Here is a 13,206-nt window from a genome sequence, read left to right as displayed (position 1 = left end):
TTTCCCAGTACAAGTCAAGAGCAGCCCTACAGCGAGTTACAAAGACAGGTCTGTTTCTTCAATACAGCTTCTTGATGTTCTTTGCTAATGTAATTACTCCCTCCCAGCTTTCAGGTTTTGCATAGCTTAGAGATACACCATCCACCATTCACACCAGAAAGGGCAGCTCATGCTCACCCTAGAAGGCTGGTTTCCCCCAGCCTTAGGCTGCCAGTAGGTTTCAGTAGAAGCCAAGAGTGTGGATGGTGTATGAGACTATAAGCCTAGATTCTGACTCAGGCATTCACCCAAACATTTAATAGCACAAAATGCTAAGATATGACACTGAAAATACTTATCGTTCCAAAATAAGGTTTCCTCCAGTTTAGAACAAAATGTGAATATTTCAGAATACCACAGTAAAAGAAAAGCTTTGCAGTTTCAGTTGGGAGGGCCCACGCAGCGTGCTTCTCCAGAGCTGCGGACTACAGCGCTGCGGCCGCTTGCTGACGCTTCTGTCTTGTGCGGCTGAGGACTTGCAAAGAGGACCAGAGGGAAATCAGTGAAGTTTATGACGGGGGCTCATGCTGCTGGCGCGCATTCTCCAGGTCCATCTGTGTGCTGCACAGACTGTGATAAACCAAACGCCTTTCTAAGACTGACATTTCAGTGTGTAGATTGTCAGGTTAAACAACTGCCTCTTCATGCCTTTCCTAGCAAGTAATAAGAGAGCACTTGTGCATTAGAACCAGAAGAGACCTCCCAAGACAGGACCCTAAAAACAGGGAGCTAACTGCAGAAAGCTTCGCAACAGGGTATGATGCAACTTCTCAAACATTAAGCATAATTAAGTCATTAGACCAGTTTATCAAAGGAAGTAGTATGTGAATCAGTACCTGGATACTTTTCTGTTTTGCCCTTCGAAACAATGAATGGATGTGTTTTCAAGAGATAAACTGAAGTTCTACCACAAGTAACTGAGTCTCATAGAAAAGATGATTGCTCAATTCACAGAGTGAAAATATATGACTTACATTATGCAGAAGGTCAGACCAAATCTTCAAAGAGGTTTCTTTTTCTCTAAAAAAATCAATAATTCTATTGGCCTCTGAGGCAAACAATAAAAGTGCATGAGAAAGGCAAACACCTCTTTAACTTTTGAATGATCTATTTAAAAATTATTCTGTCTCCAGTTGAATGTCTTTGTGAAGGTTTTAATGTGCAGTTTCTGAAGATGTATATTAGAAGGACGAAAAGAACCAAGAGGAAGTTGGAGGAAACTGTAATTTTGAGACCTCTGACAAGAAAATCCCTAAAATAAATTTTAAAAAAGCTGTGAAAGTGCTTGCATAATTCTTTTCAAGGAGCTAAGAAACTCAGTTAGTCCCCCGAACGACTGCAAATTTTAGTTTACTCCTCAGAGTTGACATCATACAATGCTGTAATACGAGCACAAAAGTCTGTGTAGTATTAATACCTATAAGCATGGGTCAAAGCAAGATACACTGGATTAAGTATAAAAATCAACAGAGGGCTATTTCTATTTCATGTTTAAGTTGTTTTTATTCATACAGGATACTCAACGTCTTCCTTTTTTCCTAATGGAAAGGATTACAGAATTTCCTTCAGCACTACAAAACTTGCAATTCAATTTAGATCCAGCTTGTTAAGGAAGGCATAGAGGCATAATTACACCATACTATTCACTATTGCTTTGTGTGTTGTAACTGATGTTTCCCGGATAAATTACTGTCATGCAACCTGTAGCAAACCCAATTAACATTCCAAAGACAGAAAAAGAATGTTTAGTCACCAAATACATTCAAAAACAGTCCAGTGCACTGGCTGTGTATTTTTAACGTTAAATATCCTTTGTTGCCTTCTCTTGCTCTCTCTCTTATCACCGCATGTACAAAGCCTGTAAGGAAAATGTGGCATAGTCTGATAAATTCTAAAACATAAAATATTAAAAATTACTTTTGTCAGTTATATTATATTTCTCAAATCTTACATGGCAAAGAATGAACACAACCCCACAGGAATCCTCTCTGGTGACTGAGGCTGTGGAGATCAGCGCACAGCATGTCTCATACTCAACCATTCTTTCAGCAGTGGTGATACAACTGTGATCACTTTTTCTATGATGTTAAGAAGCCAAGGTGCTAAAGAAAGCTTTTCATGGATAGCACTCGCAAACTCCAGCAGAATCCCAGGCTGATTTCAGCCTGACCTCAGGCTTGTATCAGGACCTCAAATTCTAAACTTCTGGTCCTTTACAAATGCCCTAAGGCTTCTCTCAAGACAGAATTCAGCTGCAATGATTTAAAATGTCAGGATTTCTTTTGTTTGTTAATGATTTCAAGACTCACTAAGACTGCCAGTTACAGCTCAGTAAAAACAATTTGAATTTACAGAATAACTGTGGGTTTGGTTTAGTTTTCTTTAAAAAAATCACACATAGTCATGCAATATAGGTGAAGTTGAACCTTACTCCAGTCGGAGACTTGTGTTTTGACTTCTATCTTCTTCAGCAAATCCATTTTTCCATCTGCAGGCAGCTTTTCTTTAATTTCATGTCTTCCATGGTGATTTATGATGTCTGCTAATGAGATCAAGAAAATAAATGCAGGGAGCTTGAATCCAGATGGTATCTCAGCTCAGCCCTATAACGCTCTGCTGTCTTCAGGGTACTACTTTAATTTTTGTTGCTATGACTCTATGTTCTGCTTCACGCTCTGCACTTGGCTGTGCTCCTTCTTTCCTCACGTTGACCAAAGGTAAAAAGAGGAAAAAACAAAACAAGGGCTCCATCCCATTAAAAACCACACTGGTGGACATCTCTAATGAATAAAAGTAATGTCCTTTCATCACTGGGTTAGGGAATTTCTGCATTCAGCAGTACAACACTGCAGAAGGAGTGTAGCAATAGGTGCTGACAGACTTAGGTATTGCACAAACCAGTTCGTAAAAGTACCTGGAAGCTGATTAACATTTGTGGTGCTGCGTGGCCAAAAACAGAGTCTGATTCCTTCCCTGGGTGCTGTGTAACACTTTCATAAATGAGAATTTCAATAGAAGTTTTTCACCTGAAACTGAAAAAACACCCCAAAACTTCAAAACAGGTTACAGATGATTTCTACAATGCGGCCAGAATAAAACCTTTATGTATTTGGTCCAAACTGAGGACCAATCAATATAATCATTATTCACTAATGCTAGCCTAATCACTGTGGCCTCTGTTGAAGCAAATTCCATCTTCAATAATCTTGATCATTCGAATGGGCAGGTAGAGTCCAGCAAGGCAATGCAAATCCATTTCCACAGATCAAGTACGTGCTTCAGAATAAAACTAGAAATAGACACATAACAGGGATAGAAAACAGTTAAAAGAGAAACAGGGAGGTGAAGGTAAAGGTCAAGAATCACGAAATAGAGGTCATCAGATTTGCCTCTGCTCCGATGGGATAGCTGAAACATTCAGCAGAGGAAGTCCTTTTCACCTGAACAATGAATGCTCATACAGGTTTAAAGTTCTTGGTAGTACACTACCCATTGTCAACATGACACTCGTGGTGGAATCGTCCTTTTTTGGCAATTTTCTGCCTCCCAGAGGATGATTTCTTGATCTACAGATTGTCACAGACTACCTGATTTTGCACTTTTCATATCTAGCAAATTTTAAAGGCTAATATGGAAATACCACGATGTTAATGTACATCATGGATGTTCATGTAAAACAAACTCACAGACTCCGAGTGGCTCAGTTTATGGAGAAGATGGATGGTAAAGGCTTTACTATATGAGCTTCTAAATCCAGACTCTATTATTTATTCTATCATCACATGCATTCTCATGTTCTTTTCAAGGGTGTTGTAAAGATGTATTCATTAACAATTTGGGGTATCACATATCATGGTGAAGAAAGCTATAGAAATACTAAAAACAGATAGGCATTTGGGACTTGAAGTCCAAAGATGCTGAGTGTGTTCACACCACTTAAAACACCCAATATTTTGAGTGTTTGAGACGGACCAGCAGTTGTGCCAAATTACTGTTCCAAAAATTGAAACATGCAGAATAAAAACATATTTTAGAGGAAAGACGTTCCTGGTCTAACATGAGCCATGACAAATCAATCACACTTAACTCATACTTGATGATGGCATCTTATGGTTCAAAATTTCAGACAGTATTTTTAAATTAAAACAAAAGTTATTAAATCTGTGGAAAAATTACCCCCAAACCACATGCAGTTATACAAGCAATGTCTACATGGGGCTGCAGAAAACCTCTGCAGTCAACTTAAGAAAGCTGGGATGCAACCTGGTGGTTCCTGGACCATTTTATTTCAGACCATTTCTTGTTTATTATGCATCATGGCTAGATGGCATCAAAAGCATGGAGTCCTGTCTTTCTAATTCCAACTTTCCCTCTTCTTTTCAGTTAAACGAACTGTTGCTCTATATTTCCCCAAAAATCTCATCCTGAGTGTGTTACAGTGCGAACTGCCTCTTTCTTACCATACTTGAAGATGACAACGTAACATGTCACCCGAAGTCAAGGAAAGACAATGGTCTTAACTCAAAGCCAACTCAACAGAGAACGCTGTATCCTTCGATGCCATTCATGGTTCCTGTTCAGGAAAGGACTACTCCTTTTTCCACTTTCTGACTGCAGCTGACACTACAACGTGAGCTGGACCAAAAAGATGAAACATCAGCACATCGCAAGTTGAATTGCAGATGGTCTTGGCCCGCCCCCGCCCCGAGCCAAGTTCACTGCAGCAGTGAGGCTGTGAGACTCATGTGGTGGCTTAGACAGATGGTACGATAGTGACTGGAGTCAGAGTGTATCTTCGAGTTTTTTTTCCAATGAAGGAAATCGTGATTTTTACTTTCAAGACTACAAAATAGAGCATTTTGATGTGACTGTATGTCTCAGTGATCTATGGCCCTATATACATGCATGCTGAGCTCCTGTTTTAACCCAGTCCTGGGAGTTCATCTGAATCCAGCTGCCTCAGTGCTAAGCCTCAGGAATTGGGATGAGCTTGTATGGTAGTACTATACTCAAAATCTTTACTAAGTAGGTTCTCCTTTTAGGATTTAATGTTCATACAGTCTGTCTTTTGGTGGAATTTGAGTGAGAATCATTATGTATTTTTTCCTATTTCATCCTCTTCTTTCCTATAATGGAAGGTTTGTCCTAAAACTATTATCTATCCAGCGACTAAGGAACTGAAGTCACATACAAAGTGACATCTTTTTTAATTTGTTCCCTGTGATATTTTTCAATATCTTCCATTTCAGTCCACAAATGATTGGTTCATTCTTTCACTTTGTACTACAGTTCGATTTTTTTGTGGCTTAAGAACACAGTTAACAGGAAAGCAAATTGAAATGGAACATCTTTTATACACTGCTGACTGAGATATTCTAGTATGACGATGTGAATCCAGCTAAAAATAATAAGATTAGGCTCAAGTGACTGACTAGGTCAAATAGTACACTTTATTTTCTATTTCTGACATAACAACGGAACGGGCTAAGGAAACCTTAAAGAAAAAAAAACACCGCACCATGTTAATCACCAAAGTCTTACAGTAATCCCCAAGGCTGATTAGCTTTCACTCACTTTCCGAATCATTTGACTTCTTCTAATAAGATTAAGCCAGGCTTTCTTTTTTCTCATCATCATTCAAAAGGTCATATTGACTATTCAGCTCCCTAACACTGTAATTCACAGTGACTTTACACGAATCGTGGAACCAGCTTTAGATAAATCTCGTCAACAACATCTGAACCACGTACAGGCAGTGAATTATCACAAACTACGTCAGTGGTCATATTAGTGTCACTTGTTAGGACGCAATTCTAATCTCTTACTCATGTGAAATCACTACTTGTCTAATTCATGACTGAACACAGCTATTATTACTAATGAGAACTGGTATTTTAAATATGCAAAAGCCAAAGATCACCTGCTATTTGCTCTCCCTTAACTCCATCATACCAAAATTACCACTGCTTATTTCCGACCAACTCACATACAGCAGCTTAGATGTCCGTGACTAAAACGGAGACAGTTTGCTGAGCTGAAAATCGACCAAGCTCTGTGGCTCCTGGTCCCAATGACAAAGGTAACTCTGCTCAACATGAGCTTTCATAACTCAGTGACTGGCATTTGTGTAAAAGCCCCTCTAAATATTTTCGGGATGGTCACTTCACTTAATTGGTGTTCATGTCCTTCTTCTTGTGTGACCTTTTGGGTGCAACTTTTGCCTTTTTCCTTTTCTGAAAGCAGGTATGCACCTCAGTAGGAGACTACTGAAATAATTTGAAACTCACCATTTGTGTTCTATTTCTGCTGTTTCTTCACAGCGATAAATAGACTGCCATTACCTAATCCTATCCAGCTAGGGTCCTGGAAAGTGAGAAATGACTTGCAAAACTTTAATTATAAGATTCACTGAACAAAGCTTCTGAATGAGGCTGTACTACAACCTCTGTGAAGGAAAACCTAGAATGGAGGAATGGCATCTTGTCAAGGTCTCTAACATAGCAGACATTACAGTCTTTAGCTACTATGTGACACTATGTGGGAAAAGAAGGTGCCCAGAGGACACCATCCATGGCCTGTTTGAATCAAGCTGTATTGTTTTCAGCAGCCATTGGGTCCAGGCCACTGAGGAAAGGCTGCTGTGTCAGTGGAACCGCTCACATGCACCAGGTACTTGCGCACCAACATCTTTACAGGATGAAGCCCAGCCTGGCTGTACATTACCAAATGTACCAAGCTTATAAAAGCACTTGCAGAAACACTTGAAAGGTATGAGAGAGAATCCCAAATATACACATTTCAAACTAGTCCCAGTGGCAGTCATGTAAGCGAAAAGCAACTATGGCTGCACTACTACTGCAGTTTTAGCAGGAAGTGTGCACTACTGTTTTTAATTGTTACCATGTATTGACAACTGATCTTTTCCATGTTAGCTTAATTGCCTTTATAGAAAAAAAAAAAAAGAACAAAGAAATTGAAGATTTTTTTTAGGGCTTTGATCACAATCAAAACCTTTACCCGTATGTTTGCCTAAAACAACTGAACAGCAATTGAACATCCTCAGCAAAAAAAACACTACAAAAAACAACAACCTCAAACCAGAGCCTCCAGGGGGCATCAGACTCATTAATCCTTGAAACATAACTAAAGCTTTCAGGGCAGATGATGAACAGCTGTATCAAACAAACAGTTGGATCCCTGTATATCAGCTAAGAAGAATTTCATGTCTTCTTATAATCTTGCCAAGCTATTGCTAGATAAGCACAGGGTGCTAGATTCACCTGTACAATTTCTGTATTTCACGATGTTATCAAAATTGTTTTCTCCTAGGAAAGCACCTGCATGAGACAGTTTTATATCCCATTTCTACAGGCTTTTTGTTGTTTATTTTATTTTTTTACCCTCAACATCTGCTTAGGATATTCATTCACTCTCAAAAAATAGGTAACTCCTCTATTATTGCTTGGTGTTTCAACACTGTTCTTAAGAACAGAAAAGGTAATTTATAGTCTCATTATATCTGATATTAATAATTTTACTGTACGTCACACTGAGCATAAGAGAGAAAGGAGTACATTTATCTTATCACAAAACCATCCATGAGAAAATAGCTTTGATCTGATGATGCCTGTTTCCATTTGGTAAGCTGAAAAAGGAAAAGTAACACTGAATACATATACAGGCAGCATTACTACCACCACCTATTTTGACAGCCCACTCCCACAAAAAAAAACCCAAACAACCCTTCTCTGCAGTGTGCAAAATGTATGTCCAAAATTTCATTATAATGAGATTAATAATGTGTCAATAGGTCATACAGTATGTTAGCTTAATTCCTAGTTTTGACAGTGGCTGCAGGTGTTAACACACATACCAGAGATCAGACGGCAGCAGTGCCTCCTGCGGAAACTCCTTATGGCTTGTTCTCAGGTTTTTATAATCAACAGCTTTCCCCGGAAGATGCTCCTTGACTCTATGGAAAGCGATTGGGTCCTTTAGTTACAGAAGTTTAGATAAAAGAGAGATCAGCAGAGAGCTCATAAACAGATTTTTCTCTTCTTCCATTAATCCGCCCATCTTTTCCTGGTGACTTTCTGTCTCAGTCATTCCAATGCACAGGACCATTCCATTTCTGCCCTGGTTTACTAACAATGCACTCAGTGGAGTTAAGACACTGGTGGCAACCAGGTCCCTGATGATATGCATGTTTCTGAACAACGGTAATAAATATAACTTCATTTATTCAATGATAGATATCAGCTACTGCCTGTCTGAAAAAAAGTATCATGGTCCTGCTGGGTAGTAGCACCCTTTTTTAAAATATACTGAAGGTTTTAAACATGTGCAAATTTGATAAATATTTTGGTTCTGCCTTAAGAAGGTCTGTATTTAATCAGACATTTAAAAAAACAGTTAAGAACGTTAACAAATGCAAAGCAATCTCAGCCTTTACTTCCTTTCCATTCCTGTAAGAGGTGATCTAGAGCCGCACAACCTGACCGACAGCATGCCATCCAGACGGCAACTTCCATCACCCCTCAGGCACAGCACATCAAATAATTAAAAACTGCTCAATGTCTAACCGTACACGCTGCTTGTTCATACCCACACAACATACGAACAGCCCTGGCTGCATCAGCGCTCGGCCACACGCATCCCCCACCGCTGGACTGCACGGAGCTCTGCCAGCTTTACAGATTTAGGCAGAAATGGCCCTGAAGCAGGAAGGACAGACAGCTCCCACCTCTGGCAGCAGCGCGCTACATGTGCAGCTCCAAGGTGCCTCTGTCTGCAGGCCACCGGCATGCCGGCGGTGGGTAAGGCAACATCACACCTAGCATGTCAGGGAGCAACAGCTTCACCTGATGATTCTATTAGAATTACAAACACTTTTAATAGTAGGCTGTGGAGACACTGGCATCCACAGCACACAACTTATATGTATTTTCACATACATTTAACACCACCCCAGATCCCTGTGGTTATTCTTTGGATCAGAAACTAATCGTGGATTTTCTATTTTAAGCTAGAAGCAGAAAATCTGTAGTCAATCTGCAGTCATCACTTTGCAAGACATAAAAATGCTCTTTCTTATTTCTTATTCTAATACTGTTCTGCAGTAGTTATATCCCCAGTCCCAAGGGGTATGTATTCAGCAATTATACCATGTATTTGAAAGTGCATCCATTTGTGTGCCAAAGAGTATCACTGCACTATAGTTAACTACAGCTGCGTAAAAATCTTGAACCTTTTTTATTCGTTAAAAGCATTTACCTTACGGCATGTTGGGAATTATACCAGGCGACTTTTTCATTGCTCTTTTTTCACTATTTCTGCTAGTGAAACTTCTGAAGTCTGTAGGCTGTATATCCAGTCTGGAAACTACAGTATGACAGACAGCACGGCAATCCATCAACTAGATAAAAATAAAAATACAAAACCTTATTTAACAAAAGCACAGCAGCTTCTTCCTTAACCCGTCCCCCCTCCTTTCTCTCCCCTCCTTTCTAACCGAGTAGCAGTTCAGCTGCCAGCTTACACCAGTCCTTCATCACCACAACAGGATGAAGCAGGGAACAGATTGATGCCAAGCCTCATAGAACGATGATGACAGAAATGGTGATTGCTCCTATTGCTGTCAGTACCGCCCAAGGATCATTTAGCTCTGGGGTGACCACTCCCGATGCTGACACTGTGACGAGCTATTGGCAGCTTGGCATGCATTCGTTGCCGTGGGGGTGCCTGACATGCAAGGATGTAAATTAATGATTTAACATCATGACTGGCTGGGGAGAGTATGCAAGTAGAAACCAGCAACTGGAAATGCAGTGCGATTACTGCAGTGTTTACTTTCATGGATACCGGACACCGTTCCCTGTGCTTTACAGGAAAATAGAAGATGTAACCGCAATAAAATGCTACTGCAATAGTAGAGCTTTCCAAATAAGGTCAAGCACAAATGCCTTCTACCCAAAACAGCTGGTTTTAATTATTTACCCACATTCTGTCTTAAATATTTTAAAAACTAAAGAGCCTGTGAAAAGTGTTATGTTACTTGTCTTGGTTCTGTTCTATTTTTAATTTTTAGCATCAGAAAGGTAGTACAGCTTTAAAGTAGCAAAAAATGCTAACACATATGTTACTGCTTCTGGCAGAACATTGCATGTTTCCCTTCGAGGCAAAGGTGTTGAAACTCACAAAATTATGTTTCTTTAGCTGCATTTTCTGCCATTCCTTCTTGTTCCAGCCATAGTTTCCCATCTTGAGCACTCAGCAGAGCATTCCCTTTCCCAGGGGAAGATTTGCCGTGCAAGCACTTCAAAAAAACGATACATTTCTCCTCAGACAATAATACTGCATCCATTCCCTCAAATTCAGAATGCAAAATCGAGGTGTGATCAGTGCCCTGCCCAACAGCCAAGAGTGTGTTCTGCTGCATCTCAAGATGCTGTTAGATAAATTGTCGTTACCCTTGTCTGACAAGGCAAGGCTTTTTGTAAGGCATGTTTCTGCCACACTGGACTCTGCCAAAAGCTAACCGCATCTAACCAAGGCTACGTAAAAAGCAGTTCTCCCCTTGGGATTGGGACGGAAACAACCTGTATTGGCTGTCAGCCACACCGCGTGATGCATCTCAGATTTATGGCATCACCAAAGGGCGCAAGAGTTCTGGAGCGTTGCCTGAGATGCAAGGCTTTCCTTCCCCAGGAGGTGTCACACCTAAGGAACACAGTTTAATACACTTGTGAGTCCCAGGGCGTTACAGTCTCTTGCTATTTATAAAATGGAAATGTTAATAATAACCTACCTTATCTACTTCAAATGGTATAACAGCGTTACAGAGACCCAAAACCTTTCTCCCCTCTCCCTTACCTCGCCTGCCTCCAACATGGAGAGAGAGTGTCTTTTTCTCTGCAAGGATGAGGACTGTCCCCATAGCTGCTGTGCTGTGCCCTCCTTCCATCAGCATGCAGTAAAAATGATGGTCACAGATTTGTTTTAAGTATGTGCTACGTTGGAATATGAATGCCCAAGCATTATTTTAACTTGTAAATGAGACAATATAAAATTCAGCAAAATTAATCAGTGAAGATGGAGAGGACAGAGAAGTCACTATGAAACTCAGTGTTACACACAAAAGTATAGACAGCTGAAGAATAGTGGAAACCACTACAACTGTTTTACTACCAGTAGTGGTAATTTTTTATGGTAAAGAAATAAATCCCAAAGCTGTGTGCCCTTTCTGCTAAGGGTTTTTAAGCACAGAATCTTCATCAGTTAGATACGGGGAACAGAACAAATGCCGCAGTAAGAGGAAACAACGAAACAATAAACTTCTGTTTTTAGCAATGCTCCATTTAAAACAGAACCTTTATTACTCAGAAAAACTCAGGACACATTAGTTACATTCTGCTAAATTCGACGAAACTATTGTCTTGCCATTTATTTGGGAAACGAACTGTAATTTGACAGGCACCACCGTACCTCCGAGCGAAAGCCTGAGTGCGGCAGGAAGAAAACTGTTCCTAAACCCCACAACTCAAGGCGGCAGAGTTATCGCAAAGCCTCAATCTTGTCAGTGGCTAAGGAGACTCTGTAATTACCGCCAAGCAAACAAAGACAACTTTTAAGCCATAAATGTTAACATGGCTATAAAAGTCAATATATTTACAAAGGGGAGAAGCAGAGAGAGATATAAAGGAGAGCCAAAGGGAGTATGTAACAAATTACACTTCTTTTTTTATCCTGATGGTAATCAGTTACAATAACACTGGGGTTATTTAAACCCCTAAATACTGCTGTCACTTCAAATTGCCCTGATGCATCCAGATTCAGATTATATTCAACAAAGTACTTTCCATGTCTGAATATTTCAGTTTAAGTGTGTTGCAACTGCTGCAAGGTTGGAAAAAGCTGCTCTTTGCCTTCATACGCTTTATCTCACTACAGATTTCTACTATAGCTCTGCATAACAATTTGCCAAATACACTGGCATTATATATTCCAAAAAGGGATGGAATTAATATGAAAAAAATCCTTTGTTTCTGCTGTGTTAGGGGAAAAAAAAACCCAAAAAAGGTATTTATGAAAGACTTGTTTATCTAATCCAGCATGACCAAAAGAATTCATTTAAGTAAGCCACCAGAAATTAGAAGAAAATGTTACGTTGAAAGTGAGCCAGCTACACTTACTTTAAGAGTATCTTTGAATGTATCCAGATGCTTGCAAAGTTCTGGATATACTGTTGTTTAATTACTGGTTCTAATTTTACTCGAGCAGTAAAGTATCAGAAGCTGTTTATTTTTAATACACTAAAATACAATGAAAATTAATAATACTTTTCTTAAGGAGCTTTGAGCTTTGGAACTTAGTGGCTCAGTGGACAAGGCAGTTTGATAGGAAAAAGATACTTGTTTGAAATATGGAAAGATACCCTGAGTGGCAGGGCAGAGTTTTTAATGTGCTGGTGAGATAGAAGGAGGCTCAGCGCAATTAGCATACACAATTTCATTTTCCTGTTTGTCAAGGCATTTTCCTACTTTAGCTTTATTAGTAAGAATTGTATTTATTTTATACTTTACCTGCTTTCTTTTTTAAAATCATGCAAAATGAACTCATTTGTGGATGACTGTTTTTACTCTTAATTATGAGAGTATAAGAAAAGTTCCTAATCACATGAGTTTAATTTCATGCTTGTTTCGGTTGCACGAGGAACTTAGTGTATTGTCTGGGTATCGAGAAGAACAACAGATTCTTTATCCTCTCTATTTGCTCATGCTTGTTTTGCTGCTTTTCCTCTCACTCACAGGTAGGCAGGCTGATGCTCATTTTCTTTTTTCAGGGAGTGTATGTGGCTTAATAAAAAAATCCTGTTGACCTCAATAATGCCTACTGTCTTCAGCACGTTTTGATCCAGCCAAATACAAAACTAAGCACTGTAACTATTTTGTTGTGTTTTGTAAGTGTCTTAGAAGTTGGAAACACCTCTTCTACTAATCATCTGGTTTTAACACATGTACTAACCAGGTGGTTGCAGATGTCTATGTCCTGCTGAAATGAAAACAACTCTGCAATGCCCCAGTGCCAGGAAAAGCTGAAGCATGTCCCTTCTCATCAGACACCACAGCATCCTCAGGTGAGCAGGACACGGCAAACCCCAGCTGAAGA

At 39.7% G+C, this 13,206-nt stretch overlaps 1 long non-coding RNA gene across 3 annotated transcripts; it reads right to left on the bottom strand.

Moving 5' to 3' along the window:
* Positions 1-1,179: 1,179 nt before the first annotated feature.
* Positions 1,180-9,449, bottom strand: LOC142359151 (uncharacterized). 3 transcript variants are annotated; one of them, XR_012762215.1, is made up of 4 exons: positions 9,313-9,449; positions 7,913-8,031; positions 2,471-3,328; positions 1,180-1,897 (listed from the first exon to the last, which is right to left on the bottom strand). It is a non-coding gene; the product is annotated as an uncharacterized LOC142359151 (long non-coding RNA). The 3 variants fall into 3 exon arrangements; XR_012762176.1 differs by having other exon boundaries at positions 1,180-3,328; XR_012762198.1 differs by having other exon boundaries at positions 1,180-3,328; positions 7,913-8,011.
* Positions 9,450-13,206: the final 3,757 nt, after the last annotated feature.

This window comes from Opisthocomus hoazin, chromosome 1, assembly GCF_030867145.1.
Source record: "Opisthocomus hoazin isolate bOpiHoa1 chromosome 1, bOpiHoa1.hap1, whole genome shotgun sequence".
Classification (NCBI taxonomy): Eukaryota; Metazoa; Chordata; class Aves; order Opisthocomiformes; family Opisthocomidae; genus Opisthocomus; species Opisthocomus hoazin.
The sequence above is the reverse complement of the archived record's forward strand: the minus strand, read 5'-3'. Positions and strand labels throughout refer to the sequence as shown.